Raw genomic sequence first — 14,054 nt, 5'->3', positions numbered from 1 at the left:
TTACTTCACTGACTAAATCCTTCAGTACAATGTTGAATTTAAGCAAAGATAGTGGACATTCCTGTCTCATTTCCAATCTCAAAGGGAATGTTTCCAATATTTCATCATAAATATATTAGATACAAAAGACTATATACTGTATGAGTCCAGGCATAGGACATTCTAGAAAAGGCATAACTCATCTATAGTGACAGTGGATCAGCAGTTGCTTGGGACTGAGGCTTGGGGAGGAACTGGCAGCAAAGAGGCACAGAGGAATTCTCTGAGGGTATTGAAAATGTAGAACATTGTGATAATGGTTACCCAGGCTTATACACCTGTCAAAACTCATTGAACTGAAAGCATAATATTGTATATAAATTATACCTCAATACAGTTGGTTAAAGCACCCTAAGAAAGCTTTCTTCTCTCTACTGTACTGTATATACAAAAAGGTTTTGGGACCCTCATCATATACATGTGATTCTATTTCAGGTTTCTTCATTCTGTTTCATGAATCTGTCATTTATTTCACTAATGCCACAGTGCCTTGATAACGGTAGGTTTTGTTTTGTTTAGATAGAGTCTCGCTCTGTCACCCAGGCTGGAGTGTGGTGGTGCAATCTTGGCCCAGTGCAACCTCTGCCTCCCAGGTTCAAGCGATTCTCCTGCCTCAGCCTCCCAAGTAGCTGGAACTACAGGTACCTGCCATCACATCTGGCTAACTTTAGGTATTTTTAATAGAGATAGGGTTTCACCATGTTGGCCAGGCTAGTCTCAAACTCCTGACCTCACGTGATCTACCTGCCTAGGCCTCCCAAAGTGCTGGGATTGCAGGCATGAGCCACCACGCCCAGCCTAACTTCAACTTTTATTGAGTCCTGAAGTTAAGACCTCCAGAATTTTTCTTTCTGAAGATTGTTTTGGCTATTCTAGGTCTTTTGCCTTTTTGACTAAATTTTAAATTCAGTTTGTCAATTTCTACATATGGAATATATTTTTGTTACACAAATCAAATTTGCTGTTGCCTTTCCCTGAGGAGACTGGGTCTCTCCTAGGACTTAGCTTCACCTTGTTTCCTTCAAGGAGGCAACATGGTAGAACGGGAAGAGGAGATGGATCCATCATGTGTTTCCAGCAGACTGCTTCCTGATTTTGTGTCTTTAAGCATGTCTCTTGGCGTCTCTGAGACTCAACTTCACTAACTACAAAACATGAGTATGCGGAGCTATTCTAAACTTTTCTCTAAAGGGGCTGGATACTATACTCAAAGCTGCCTTGGTTAATATTGCTCTCCCTTTGTCTTTAGCATTGGGCAGGGCACAGTGCTCCATCAACTTTCATTTCTGCTACCAAGCAGTGTCAATTTGCACTCCCTTTCATGTTCTCTTTCCTCTGATCCATTTGTAGAAGGATTCCTCCACTTCCCAAGTACAGTTTTTGTTTCCTTCTTTACACTCTGGTGCCACCTAGGACATATTATTATTCAAGCTATCACCACATGTGTTAGTCCATTCTTCCATTGCTATAAAGAAATGCCTAGGACTGGGCAATTTATAAAGAAAAGAGGTTTAGTTGTCTCACGGTTCTACAGGCTGTACAGGAAGCATAGTGGCATCTGCTTCTGGGGAGACCTCAGGATCTCAGGAAGCTTCTGATCATGGCGGAAGGTGAAGGGGGAACAGTTGTCTCACACGGCAGGAGCAAGAGAGAATGAGGTGAGGAGGTGCTACATAAACAACCAGATCTCATGAGAACTTACTGTCTATCATGAGGACAGTACCAACAGGGATGGTGTTAAACCATTCACGAGAATTCTGCCCCCATGATCCAACCACCTCCCACCAGGCCCCACCTCCAATGTTGGGGATTACATTTCATTATGAGATTTGGGCTGAGACACGCATCCAAACTATATCACCATATATATTCTAGTTGTTTCTTTACTTCTATGGCACTTTTAGGTAGAGACTTTATTATTCTATTTTGCAATTTCATGTAAAGTTCATAGAATGGCTTCTCTTAGCTTGATAAAATATACATGTTTTCTGCACAACTGCACTAGAAGCATCTTGTGAGCAAGGTCTTGTTCTCTACTTTTTTTGTTTCCCTCATAACATTTAACCTTTTAAATACTTGTGATGTGAATGACATTTAGTTAGGATCATGGGAGTCATAAAAAATGAATCAACAATAGCTGTGACGTTGAGGTACTGAGTATTATTGAGAAACTATTTCAGGGGTTTATTTCAAGGGGAAATAATAAGACCTGCTAAAATAGACTACAGGTTGGAATCACAGTGTTTTTAGAACTGGAGGGAATTGTCATGATTATCTCTTTCTTCTCCCTCATGTGGGAGGATACTAAAGCCCAGAGAGGTGTGACTTTCCCAAGGTCATGGGTCCTCAGTTGCCCAGGGAGGACTAGATTCTAGCTCTTCCGACCTTTTAGCAGTCAGAATCCCCTTTTTGTCCTACTCAAAAAAAAAAAAAAAAAGGTCAGCCTAGTGTTGAGGTTCACCCTTTTCAGCAAGCTTGGGACCATGAAGTCTCATTGTAGCCAGTGCACTCTATAGTAGTCGTGAAATGATAGATGCTGGCCTCAAAAATCTTAACCAACCCAGCACTGGCAAAGAGCTGCTCTCCTGAACCATAACTGTCTTGTATTTCCGAAAGCTTTTTTTTTTTTGAGACAGAGTCTTGCTTTGTCGCCCAGGCTGGAATGCAGTGGCACGATCTCGGCTCACTGGAAGCTCCACCTCCTGGGTTCACACCATTCTCCTGCCTCAGCCTCCTGAGTAGCTGGGACTACAGGCGCCTGCCACCATGCCCGGCTAATTTTTTTTGGTATTTTTAGTAGAGATGGGGTTTCACCATGTTAGTCAGGATGGTCTCAATCTCCTGACCTTGTGATCCACCCACCTTGGCCTCCCAAAGTGCTGGGATTACAGGCGTGAGCCACCACGCCCGGCTTCCAAAAGCTTTAATACCTCCTCTTCCAAAATTATAAAATGACTAGTTACCACCACAATAAAACACCACAAATGTATAAAAAGAACTAATCATGTTTCTTCATTCCCTTTTATTTTTCTCACTCACCTTTTCTAGAATCTCCCCCTCTCCATCCCCAGGGCACCAGTTTTAACAGCTACCTTTTTCTATCTTCTATGCTTTTACAAACATACATCTCACACATATGTATACACATAGTGAGATGATATTATTGTTTCTTTTCCCTCAAGATAGAATCCCTCAAGATAGAAATTCAGAAGTTTGCATTTTGAAAATACTCATAACAACAAAGATAACTTTTAAATACCTTTTTGGAAAGAGAAGTTATACATACCTTATTTTTCCTATTGCATACTTACTATATAAAATACTGTAACTTAGTCATGGAATAGTCAACAGATAGATTCCTAAATATTTAAAATTAATGAAAAGATTTCCATATGGCTTTAACAGACTTTCCATTATTTGACCACACTTAGATCCATGCGATATATTCTTTTCATAGGATAAAGTAGATCTAAATATATCTTTGCATGCTAACATCATCAGCTCATTACAGATAAGATATAAAATGACACATTTAATTTCTAGGAAGTTCATTTTCCATCATAATTGCTACAAATATAAAGCAGGCTCTAAAAATAGATTGCCTGAATAAAAAGAATTATAACTCTAAAAGAAAGCACATTATTAAAAACGATAAGGCTATATAGTTAATAGTCCCATAGATGTCTAGAACTGATTAGACATGAAAAATAATTCCAGCATTTTAAAAACAATCTCCCACTGTTACCACCACACCTAGACTTCACTCTCTCTCTACAAGCATTTTGCTTGGCAAAATCCTACCATCCCATAATGCTCAACTCAGCTGTCACATTCTCTGCAAAGCTTTCTTCACTGGCCCGCCCTCCACTAAATTAATCACTTCCACCTTTGTGCTTTCATGACACTCTGCTGAGACTGATTTTATCCTGGTTAATCCCATTGTGAATGTCAAGTTTCTCTTGCCTGCTGAACTGTCAGCAAAACATGAGAATGTTCCACGTGGTCCGTCTTCATTTGAGCACACGCATGTGCACACACACGCATACACACACACACACACACGCAGAGCAAGATACTGAACTTATCCATCAATTCCACTATTTCCTACCCCCAATTCCTTCCATACTGCCTTTACCTTAATTTACCTATATATTGCTTCCCCCAAGTATATTTCTTCTTTGCTAACTTGAGTGGGATGCTTTGTATATTTACTTTTCTTTTTTTAAATACAGAAAATATTTAAGTTTTAAATTTGCTTGGAGGTGCAGTTTTGGCAGAAAATTTTTTAAAAATTATTATATGCCATTCTGGTTGTCATTCCTGTTAAATAATTTTGTAATGTCAGTTTTAATTTCTTCTTTGGCCAAAGAGTTTTTAAGAGGATGCCTTTACTTGTTTGTTTTTTGAGGTCAAATGGTTGGGCTTTGGGGATTACATATTTATTATTCATTTCTGGTTTTACTATATTTGGATCAGAGAATGTGGTCTATACTACTTCTACATCTGGAACTCAGTATTTTGTCTGCTACTATTTTGGGGAGCCAATTAGAAATATGTGACAAACTAAAAAATTCTGCAACTTTTGACCCAGCAATGCCATACCTAAAATGTATGCAGTGAGCATAACTCATTGAAACAATTCCCAAAAAATGAATGCATAAAGATATTTATTACTGCATTATTATAATAAAAATTTCTAAATTTCTCACAATAAGAGACTGATTAAATAAAATATGATGCATTCACATTAAGGAACACTCTTATAGTCATTAATAATGATAATGTAAGTAAATATTTCCTAAGAAGGAAAATACTTCACAATTTGTTAAAAATACAAGTTGTAGAATAATATAAGAATAACCATTCTAAAAAACATTTGTACTTTTCTTTTTTTTTTTTTTTTGAGACAGAGTCTGACTCTGTCACCCAGGCTGGAGTGCAGTGGCACCATCTCGGTTCTCTGCAACTTTCGCCTCCCAGGTTCAAGCAATTCCCCTGCTTCAGCCTCCCGAGTAGTTGGGATTACAGGCACCCGCCACCGTGCCCAGCTAATTTTTGTATTTTTAATAGAGACGAGGTTTCGCCATATTAACCAGGCTGGTCTCAAACTCCTGACCTCAGGTGATCTGCCCACCTCAGCATCCCAAAGTGCTGGGATTACAGGTGTGAGCCACCGCGCCCAGCCACATTGTACATTTCTTATGTCTATGTTTACATGAGGAAAACACACAACTAAGATTTCATGGGATTTGGGGAAGGCACAGTATTTTTTCTTTATATTTTACTATGAATTATTTGTATAATAAAAAGAAGTGTTTGTCGAAGAAATAGAAGTTTCCAGAAGGCCTAAACTGCTAAGTAAGGAGGTTTGGTAATACTCTGTGATTAACAAAATGCTGTAACAGATTTTTTGAAAGCAAGGGACTAACATGATGAAAGCATTGCTTTAGGAAGATTAATATTGTAGACATTTTTTTTTTTCTTTTTTCTTTTTCTTTTTCTTTTACTTTAAGTTCTAGGATAAAAGTGCAGAACATGCAGGTTTGTTACATGGGTATACTTGTGCCATGGTAGTTTGCCACACCTATCAACTCATCATCTAGGTTTTAAGCCCTGCATACATTAGCTGTTTGTCCTAATGCTCTCCCTCCCCTCGCCCTCATCCCGAAACAGGCCCCAGTGTGTGATGTTCCCCTCCCTGTGTCCATGCATTCTCACCATTCAACTCCCTCCTATAAGTGAGAACATGCAGTTTTTGGTTTTCTCTTCCTGTGTTTGCTGAGGGTGATGGCTTCCAGCTTCATCCATGTCCCTGCAAAGGACATGATCTCATTCATTTTTATGGGTGCATAGTATTCCATGGTGTATATGACATGTATATTTTTTTAACACATAGACAAATGTCAGCCTATAATTGAAAGAGAGTAATCCGAAAGCTATTCTGATAGCCTGAATAAAAGGAAATAAGAGGAAGGGGGGTAGTAACAGAAAGATTCAAGGTACATTTATTATAAAGAAAGCCTTGATTGCACTGTAAGACACACCAACTGTGAGTTAACCACTGATAACTTCCACTGTTTCACAAAGCCCTCTCTGAAAGCTGAGTGATGTAAAGAATAAGGCACCATGGGAGCTATCCAAAGCAAAGTCAGTGTCCATGTTCATCAAGGGGTCCTCGATCTGAGTTAGGAGAACTCTCCATCTATTCCCCGAAGTCTAAAAGGGAGGAGGGTATTGTTGCTTGTGTCAATTAATTATTTCTTGTGTCTCAGCTTGGGCCTACCCTTGTATAATCTCAGTGATGCGGGACCTGGAAGGCTGAAAACTACATTTCCCTGGTGCTTTTACAAGCTGAGTTTCTTTTAGATAGTGGGAGGTACTCAAAGGATAATGGAAAGCAGGGAGAGAGGAGGATTCTCTTGCTGTTTTTCAGCTTCTGCAGGCCTTCCTCGGAAGGTCCTCAGGCACTGTGAACCCCAGCCCCAGAGTCCCCTTTCAGTATCCAAAGCATTAGGTGTGAGGTTGTCCCATATCAAAGGTCCAAGTACCAAACAAGAGGCACCCTCTTCAAGTAGGTCCTCTCTTCACAGGACTTGTCCTGTATTTACTGATTGTGTCCTGTATCCTGACTTTGTTGATTGTCAGGATGCCCTAAATGCCCTCTATTCAAACCTTTCAGTAAACTACAAAATATTGCCAGTTACAGCTATTTTTCTGCCATAGTAGTTGAATCTTAAGTCACCTAAACGCAACATAACTAAAACCCATACCTCCGCAAATAAAGTCCACATGGTCTCTACTGCAGATTTGGCTGAAGGTAGACCAAAAGTGGGGATTCAGAGGAAAAAGTACTGATTTTTCATATTCAAGAAAGGAAAAGACGAGGCAGGGTGCAGTGGCTCATGTCTGTAATACCAGCACTTTGGGAGGCCAAGGCAGGTGGATCACCTGAGGCCAGGAGTTTGAGACCAGCCTGGCCAGCGTGGTGAAACCCTGTCTCTACTAAAAATAGAAAAATTAGCCAGGCATTGTGGCAAGTGCCTATACTCTTGGCTACTCAGGAGGCTGAAGCAGGAGAATCACTTGAACTTGGGAGGCGGAGTTTGCAGTGAGCCCCGAGATTGAACCACTACACTCCAGCCTAGGCAACAGAGAGAGACTTCGTCTCAAAAAAAAAAAAAAAAAAAAGAAAGAAAAGAAAGGAAAAGATCATTATTTGGTCCAAGTCCCAAGTCATGAACAAGTAACTACCATTAATTAGAGATAACTTATGGTCTGAAAAATCGACCAGTGACAGACTCACTCTAATAACCACATATCTAAAAGTTAGTAAATCACTGATAGCCCCACGCATGTGAAATTCAGCCAGTCAGTGACAGCCAGCAGATATTGGGTACATCAGCTCATTATGCTACGTTGAGCATGTTTTCTCAATAATGAATGCTCAGTGGGCAAAAGAATAAGTTGGCTATGAACACTGTATAAACTGTTACAATGTAAATGAAACACAGACAGTAAATGCAAGGAATTTTATAAACAAATTCCACAAAACTAAGAAACCTTAAGGAGAGCCAAATCATCAGGGAAGTATAATTAAAGAAAGAGGTAGGTAATTTATGTGCTTCTTATTTCATATATTTCAGATAAAGGATGATTTTTATGTTTTATGTGATATTCTTATTTTATTTCAATGTATATATGCATAGGCAATCAGAAATAATTCAAATTTAACTTTTTTATTTTTTTTTCCATTTTAGTTATTTCCCTTATTTTTGGTCTATTGTTGGTGGTAATGCTGATGGCGGTGGTGGTGTGTGTGCCTGTGTGTGTGTGTGTGTGTGTGTGTGTGAGTGTGTGCTAAATCTGGCAACCCTACCTTCAAGATTTTGAGCATCTGCTTTGTGTTACCTGCCATGAGATACAAGTACCAACTGTGAGGTGTCCGCTTTCAGAGATCTCAACACCAACTTCGTGGGACCTCTCTTGAGAGGTCTTTAGGGAGCCCGTGGAGCACCACCAGTGGTGCCTCCTCTTTCTAGCCCCGAGGTTCTATAACCAAAGATCTTTTCCCCTTTGCTTCCACAGCCCTGTGGTGATAACTGTTTCAGGCAGTCTGTCTTTGTTTGGGCTGCTGTAACAAAATACTGTAGACTGAATGCTTATAAACAATAGAAATTTGTTTCTCACAATTCTGGAGGCTGGGAAGTCCAAGATCAAGGTGCCAAGCAGATTCAGTGTCTGCTGAGGGCCCACATCCTGGTTCATAGATGGTACTTTCTAGCTATGCCCTCACATGGTAGAAGAGGCAAGGCAGCTTTCTGGAGTTCCTTTTATAAGGGCACTAATCCCATTAATGACCTAATCACCTGTCCAAGGCCACATCTCCCCAAACCATCACTTTGGGGGTTAGGATTTCAACATGCAATTTGGAAGGACACAAACAGTCAGACCATAGCACTGTCTTGATTTCTGGATTAGCTCAGCATTCATCCTTTACTCTTTCAACCTTCCCATATATGTGTAACAATTCCTTGTATTAAATCTCTTTCGAAATACCTAGCATGGTTTCTGTTCCCCTAAAGTACTTGGATATACTCTCAACTGTGTGCTATTCCAAAAAAAGAGTGGGAGGAGAGAGTGTCCTCTTCCTGATTATACTCTCCTCTGCCTGTTCCTCAAGTCCTGGGTGTCTAATTGTTTGGCCAAGGCAGAAGGTAGTATGGTGCTGTGTAACTTGTAGCCCAAAACAGCTAAACCCACTAGGCTTTTAGACGTCATCAGGTTACTGATGGACAGACTGGCACAGTTGGCTAACAGTATGAGCTTTTTCCGTAACAGTGGCTACTATATGTGTTGATGATAGAATTTCTGGTTGGGTATCCCTGGTCTTTTGGGTGGTTCCATTACTGTGGTGAGTTACAGCATAGATTCAATCGGCTGTGGTAGGTAGACATGATGCCCATATATGCTTGATCAGTCTTTTCAGGCAGCTGTTTTCCTCTAGATTTTGTTACTTATAATCTTTTCAACGGAGAGGTCCCATAATTATGTCCCAAAGGCACATAATTAATATATGCCTTTATTAATTCAGTCTTTAGGTGGCCCATGGCCTGACTAAATAGCTAGGCTATTAGCAATGTTTCTGTGTGTGATGGTCATGGGAATATGCCACTCAGATCTCCTGCTGCATGTAGCATAGTTGACAGACAGTGCCAGTCTGCGGCCCACCATGCTTTTGCATCAAAACCATACTTCCCCTGGGCTGCTCCTAGCCAGTGGCTGAGCATGGTAGGATATTAGTGCAGGCCAATTCTGTGGGTCTCTGGACTTTCTAATGGGCAGCTTTGGTATGAGGACTCTCCATTGGCCTGGCTGAGACATTCTCAGAGCTGCAGTCCAACCCGAGACTCTCCCTGCCAAATCCTTCCTTCATCTTCTCTTTTCACAGGTGTCAGACCTGCATCCTGGTCTGAAGGCACTCCTTGCCTACTCTGGCTTCCTCTCTTTTATCCTTCATAAGACTTTCCTGCCCTCTGCCCAGCCCCCGAGTATATCTCTCATGAATCTAATCTTATCTTCACATTTGTTTTTTAGAGAATCTTAGTTGACATATTGTGTCAAGGTTCATTTCCATCTCTCTGGGAGCAGTATACTCTGCAGCCAAGAACAGCACCTGAAGTTTGGCCAATTATTCAGCATGCAAGCATCGTGAGCCTCAGCAATTTATGGCATTGGTATTCCACGGAATTTGCCCATCTCAGAGGCAAGCTATTTCACCAGTGAACCATGCTTCTTGTCAGATGCAAGTCTTATCAAAGAGGCCCCAGTAGGCCAACAGCTTAGGTTTAACAGTAGGTGGGTTTCTCCATGCCTAATGGGTGGGCAGCCACCTGTTGTTCCTGAAGTTGGTTAAGGTATTGGGGACCAGACGAACCTTGGTTGTCGGTGCCATTTCCATATTGCTACAGAACTTTCTGGATATCTCAGTTCAGACAGGACCCAATGCAAAGTGATAATGTCAGGTAGCAAAGTCATAATTTTTCCTTTCAGTGATATTCTCTTTTTCCAGAAGGGGCTAGTCTCAGGCCCAGCAGCAGCAGAAAGTCCTTGCAGGCTTGTCCTTGGTAAGAAGGTGGAGTTTCATTTCCAAAGCCTGCAATCACTGTGAGATTGATCACTGACATCTGTAATTCCATCTGATTAAGATAGGAGGCTCCAGGACAAGGTTTGCTTTACTGATGCCTGGATCACTTTCAAGGCTGCTTGCCATAGGTGTCCCCTTCTCAAATATAGTTAATTATTGGGTATATAAAGCCTATTGTGGAATTTCCAGGTATAAAGGGTGTTGTTTCCAAAACAGGTCAATCAGAGGTTAGGCATTCATCCCTACAGCAGCTAGTGGCCACAAGATTAGAACTTTGACTTTAATAGAGGATAGAATGTCTTTTGGGGCTGTCACAGAAGAAGACCCCAAAAAGGTCAGATGGGTGGCCAAATTGTTTCTTCTTCTTTGGAAGCCCATTCATCTTTGGTCAGCTTTTCTAAGCTGGAATGCAATGGAGTTCATGCAGTACATTCAGTGGTGAGGTCATCAAGAGAGTGGAATGTTTGGCCCCAACCAGCAGTTCTCATTCTGTCAGCATTTGTTCAGCTCTCTGACAATGTACAATGTATTCCTGGGGAGTTTGTGACAGTACTGCTTGCCTTGGCAAGTGATATCAGTCAGAGTCCTCTCAAGAAACAGACAAAACATTCAAAGGAACATAACTAAACAGAATTCAGTGGGGACAATACCAACAGAGGTATGAACCAGATAAGGGAACCAGCGCAGGACAGTGAGGTGCCCAGGGATTAGTAATGGGGTGAAGGGGAGGGGAGCTGTTATTAACCCTGAAAAAGCAAGAGGCACAGTTCTAGCAGCTGGAGGGAGGGAATAGTGTCATCAGAGCTGAGTGAGCTGGAGGCAGGAAAGAGGGCGCTGACAGGAGCTGTCTCCCCTGGGAACACAGCCCCAACCAAAATCTCAGGAGGTGGAGATGTCTAAATACCTGAATGTCACTTTTCTCTCCCATTGTTCTCTCTTTGTTATCTGGCTTTCTCTTCCAGAAGCCAGATAACAAAGAAGCCCAGGTGAAGGAGTATCTAAAGATCAGCCTCCTAGGGCATGGAGAAGGGTAGAAAAGGTATAAAGAGTTTTTCGTTTTTTGTTTTTTTGGGGGGGTGTGTGGTGGCACAAGCCTGTAGTTCTGGCTACTCAGGAGGCTGGGGTGCGAGGCTTGCTTGAGTCCAGGAGATGGAGACCAGCCTAGACAACTGAGCCAGACCCTGTCTCTAAAAAAACAAAAACAAAACAAAACAAAACAACAAACCCCAGCATTAATCTATCGAAGCCTGCATGCCAAGTATCACTAATGGCCCAGTTCTAGTTCAGCCACTCTTACGATATCAGACATTCCAAGAATAGTGGCCACTTACCTGTTTAAGCCTCAACAGGGCACAATAAGATTGCATATACTAGTGACTTCCCCAGCCCTACAGGGCTATTGAACTGATGGATAGTGTTGTTCAGCACTCTGGCCTCTATTACGTCTTGGATAAGAATACTGTATTTTCTCTCCACCTGGTAGGAACCATTGTTGCAACGATGCAATCTTAGCAGGGTTTTGGATTACAAGCCATTCTTGGCCACATCCTTAGCCCCCATATTAGAAGCCACCAACAGGGAACACGTTAAATGTATCTTATCAGAAGATCCACTCACCATGTACCCAGAAGGTTCCTATCAATTATATAGGCTGCAAAAAAGCAAGAGACATGTCGCAGACAAAAACAAAGAAACCAGACATTGGTTTGGCAAATTCAGAAATATTTAAAGTATCCCTTAAGGAAGGAGCAAGGAACCAAGTCCTAGAACTTAGTGTGTTTAGCTGCTGAAACTGTGCCTATAAATCTCTTACCTCTGGTCCAGGCTTCTCATTAGCCATGAGTTTGTCTGGTTTTGCTGCACAAGAGCAGCTAAATCCATTCCAGATTTTTGTGTCACCCCATCAGCCTGGCTGCCTTTCTGAGTGGCAGTGGCAGCCCCTAATCACTCATCCCTGCAATTTTATCCTTCTCCCTGTTTTCAACCGTAAAGTATAATCTCCTGAATATTCCTGGGCTCTGCAGGGGTGGGTCTCCTTTTTACCAATCACTGCAGCCTTGTGGCCCAGGGTTTTTCTTTGGGTGTCACATTTGTTTGGGGGAGTTAATGCCCAGCAGTCCCACCGTGATCGTGATCCTCCCACCCTTTTATCTTCGGGGCTCCCAAATGCAAGGACTGCCTCAGCACAACCGGGATTGCTGACACCTGGGCTTGGGTGACAGGGCCCCCAGGAGAGAATGCTTTTGGCCCTGGGAAGGCCCAGTTGGACAAGGGCAGTTCTAAAAACACTTAGCACCAAGGCAAAGTGGAGTTTAATCTTCATGCGTGCACCTGCCTTTCAGGGGCCACAGACACACATTACCAGCGCCATGTGGTATAAATACAAGTTGGGTGGGGGAGGGGGATACAAGCAGAGAAGGAGGAGCATGTAAGTAACCCCCTCTCCCCATCCCACCATCCATCCCAGCCCCCAGCTTCCCTGTCCCGCTGAGAGATGTGCCTAGGCTGGGGAAAGCGAGACTGGATTCATCTCGCAAAGAGTTCAATAGAGAAGAATCTTAAACTCTGTTTTACAAATGCTGGGGTAGAAGCCGGGAATTCGGGGCACCTCTAGGCTGCCATTTAGTTGGAACTTCTAGAGCATCCTGTTCTGTCTCTAAGCTAACTCAGATCTGCTGAGGCAGCGAATTGCTAAACCATGAAAACAGGTGAGAAAATGAGTCTCCAGGGCCATTTGAATTTGCCTGCCCCCAACCAAACCATGAGGGAGTGTCTGTCACTTTCTAAAGGGCAGGTATGGTACTGTGTTCAGCTTGATCTCACAGTCCTGAGCCCGGATGCTTGTACTTGATAGGAATTAATGTCTGAAGGATTTACCTAAACAGCCAGTGAGAACCTTAAAGCCGATGAAACTATGATGTGATTACCAAGAGGTAGGGTGTTGTCTGCTAGGAGCTACTCATTATAGATAAGATGCCACTGGGGTTCTAAAGGAAACATGTAAGACTGTGTATTTCTCAAGCATTGTCCCTCTCCTGAGAAAAGGAGAAACCATTTTTTTTTTTAAAATTCTACATCTGAACCCTTCTGTTAGAACCTTCTGATTTCTTTTTTAAAAACATTTATTTATTTATTTATTTAGAGACAGGGTCTCATTATGTCACCCAGGCTGGAGTGCAGTGGCACGATCACGGTTCACTGCAGCCTCGACCTCCTAGGCTCAAGCTATCCTCCCACCTCAGCCTCCTGAGTAGCTGGGACTACAGGCATGCACCATTATGCCTGGCTTTTTTTTTTTTTTTTTGTAGAGACGGTGTCTCTCCAGTGTGGTCTGGAACTCCTGCACTCAAGTAATCTGCCTACCTTGGCCTCCCGAGGTGTTGGGATTACAGGCATGAGCTACCATGCCTGGCCTTAGAACCTTTTGCTTTCTGATCTGCCACAGAAATTAAAATGATAAGCAAATACTGTTTTAGTGAAACTCTTTAGAAACCAACTTCCAAAACAATGAGCAAATTTGGAGGGACTGTTTCTTCCACTCAGGCCCCCAGGTTCTGGAGCCCTCACCCTCAAGCTTAGCCCTGGGGATGTGAATAGTCAAATCCTGGACTCTCTCTTCCTACCTACCCCTTTTCCAGCTAGTATTGGGGGCAGGGTCGCAGGAGGTGGGCAATAGGAAGCCCCAGCCCAGGAAAGGGCTCTCCTGGGTCCTGCCTACCTGCATTGCTCCCCCAACCTCTACCACATGCCTCATACCATGCTGGGGAGAAAAGTGGAGCCTGAGCCAAAGCCACCTCTCCAGAGAGGCCTGGGCTAGTGCAGCAGGGGCTGGCAACTCAATGGCACTTTGCAAGGTGGGAAGTGGCAGGGC

The 14,054-nt window shown here is 42.5% G+C and overlaps 1 long non-coding RNA gene across 2 annotated transcripts in view; it reads right to left on the bottom strand.

Annotated features, from left to right (window-relative positions):
• LOC103877560 overlaps positions 1–14,054 on the bottom strand; it is a 30,527-nt gene that overhangs the window by 14,085 nt on the left and 2,388 nt on the right. The window lies entirely within an intron of this gene.

Source organism: Papio anubis, chromosome 12, assembly GCF_008728515.1.
Source record: "Papio anubis isolate 15944 chromosome 12, Panubis1.0, whole genome shotgun sequence".
Classification (NCBI taxonomy): domain Eukaryota; kingdom Metazoa; phylum Chordata; class Mammalia; order Primates; family Cercopithecidae; genus Papio; species Papio anubis.
The sequence above is the reverse complement of the archived record's forward strand: the minus strand, read 5'-3'. Positions and strand labels throughout refer to the sequence as shown.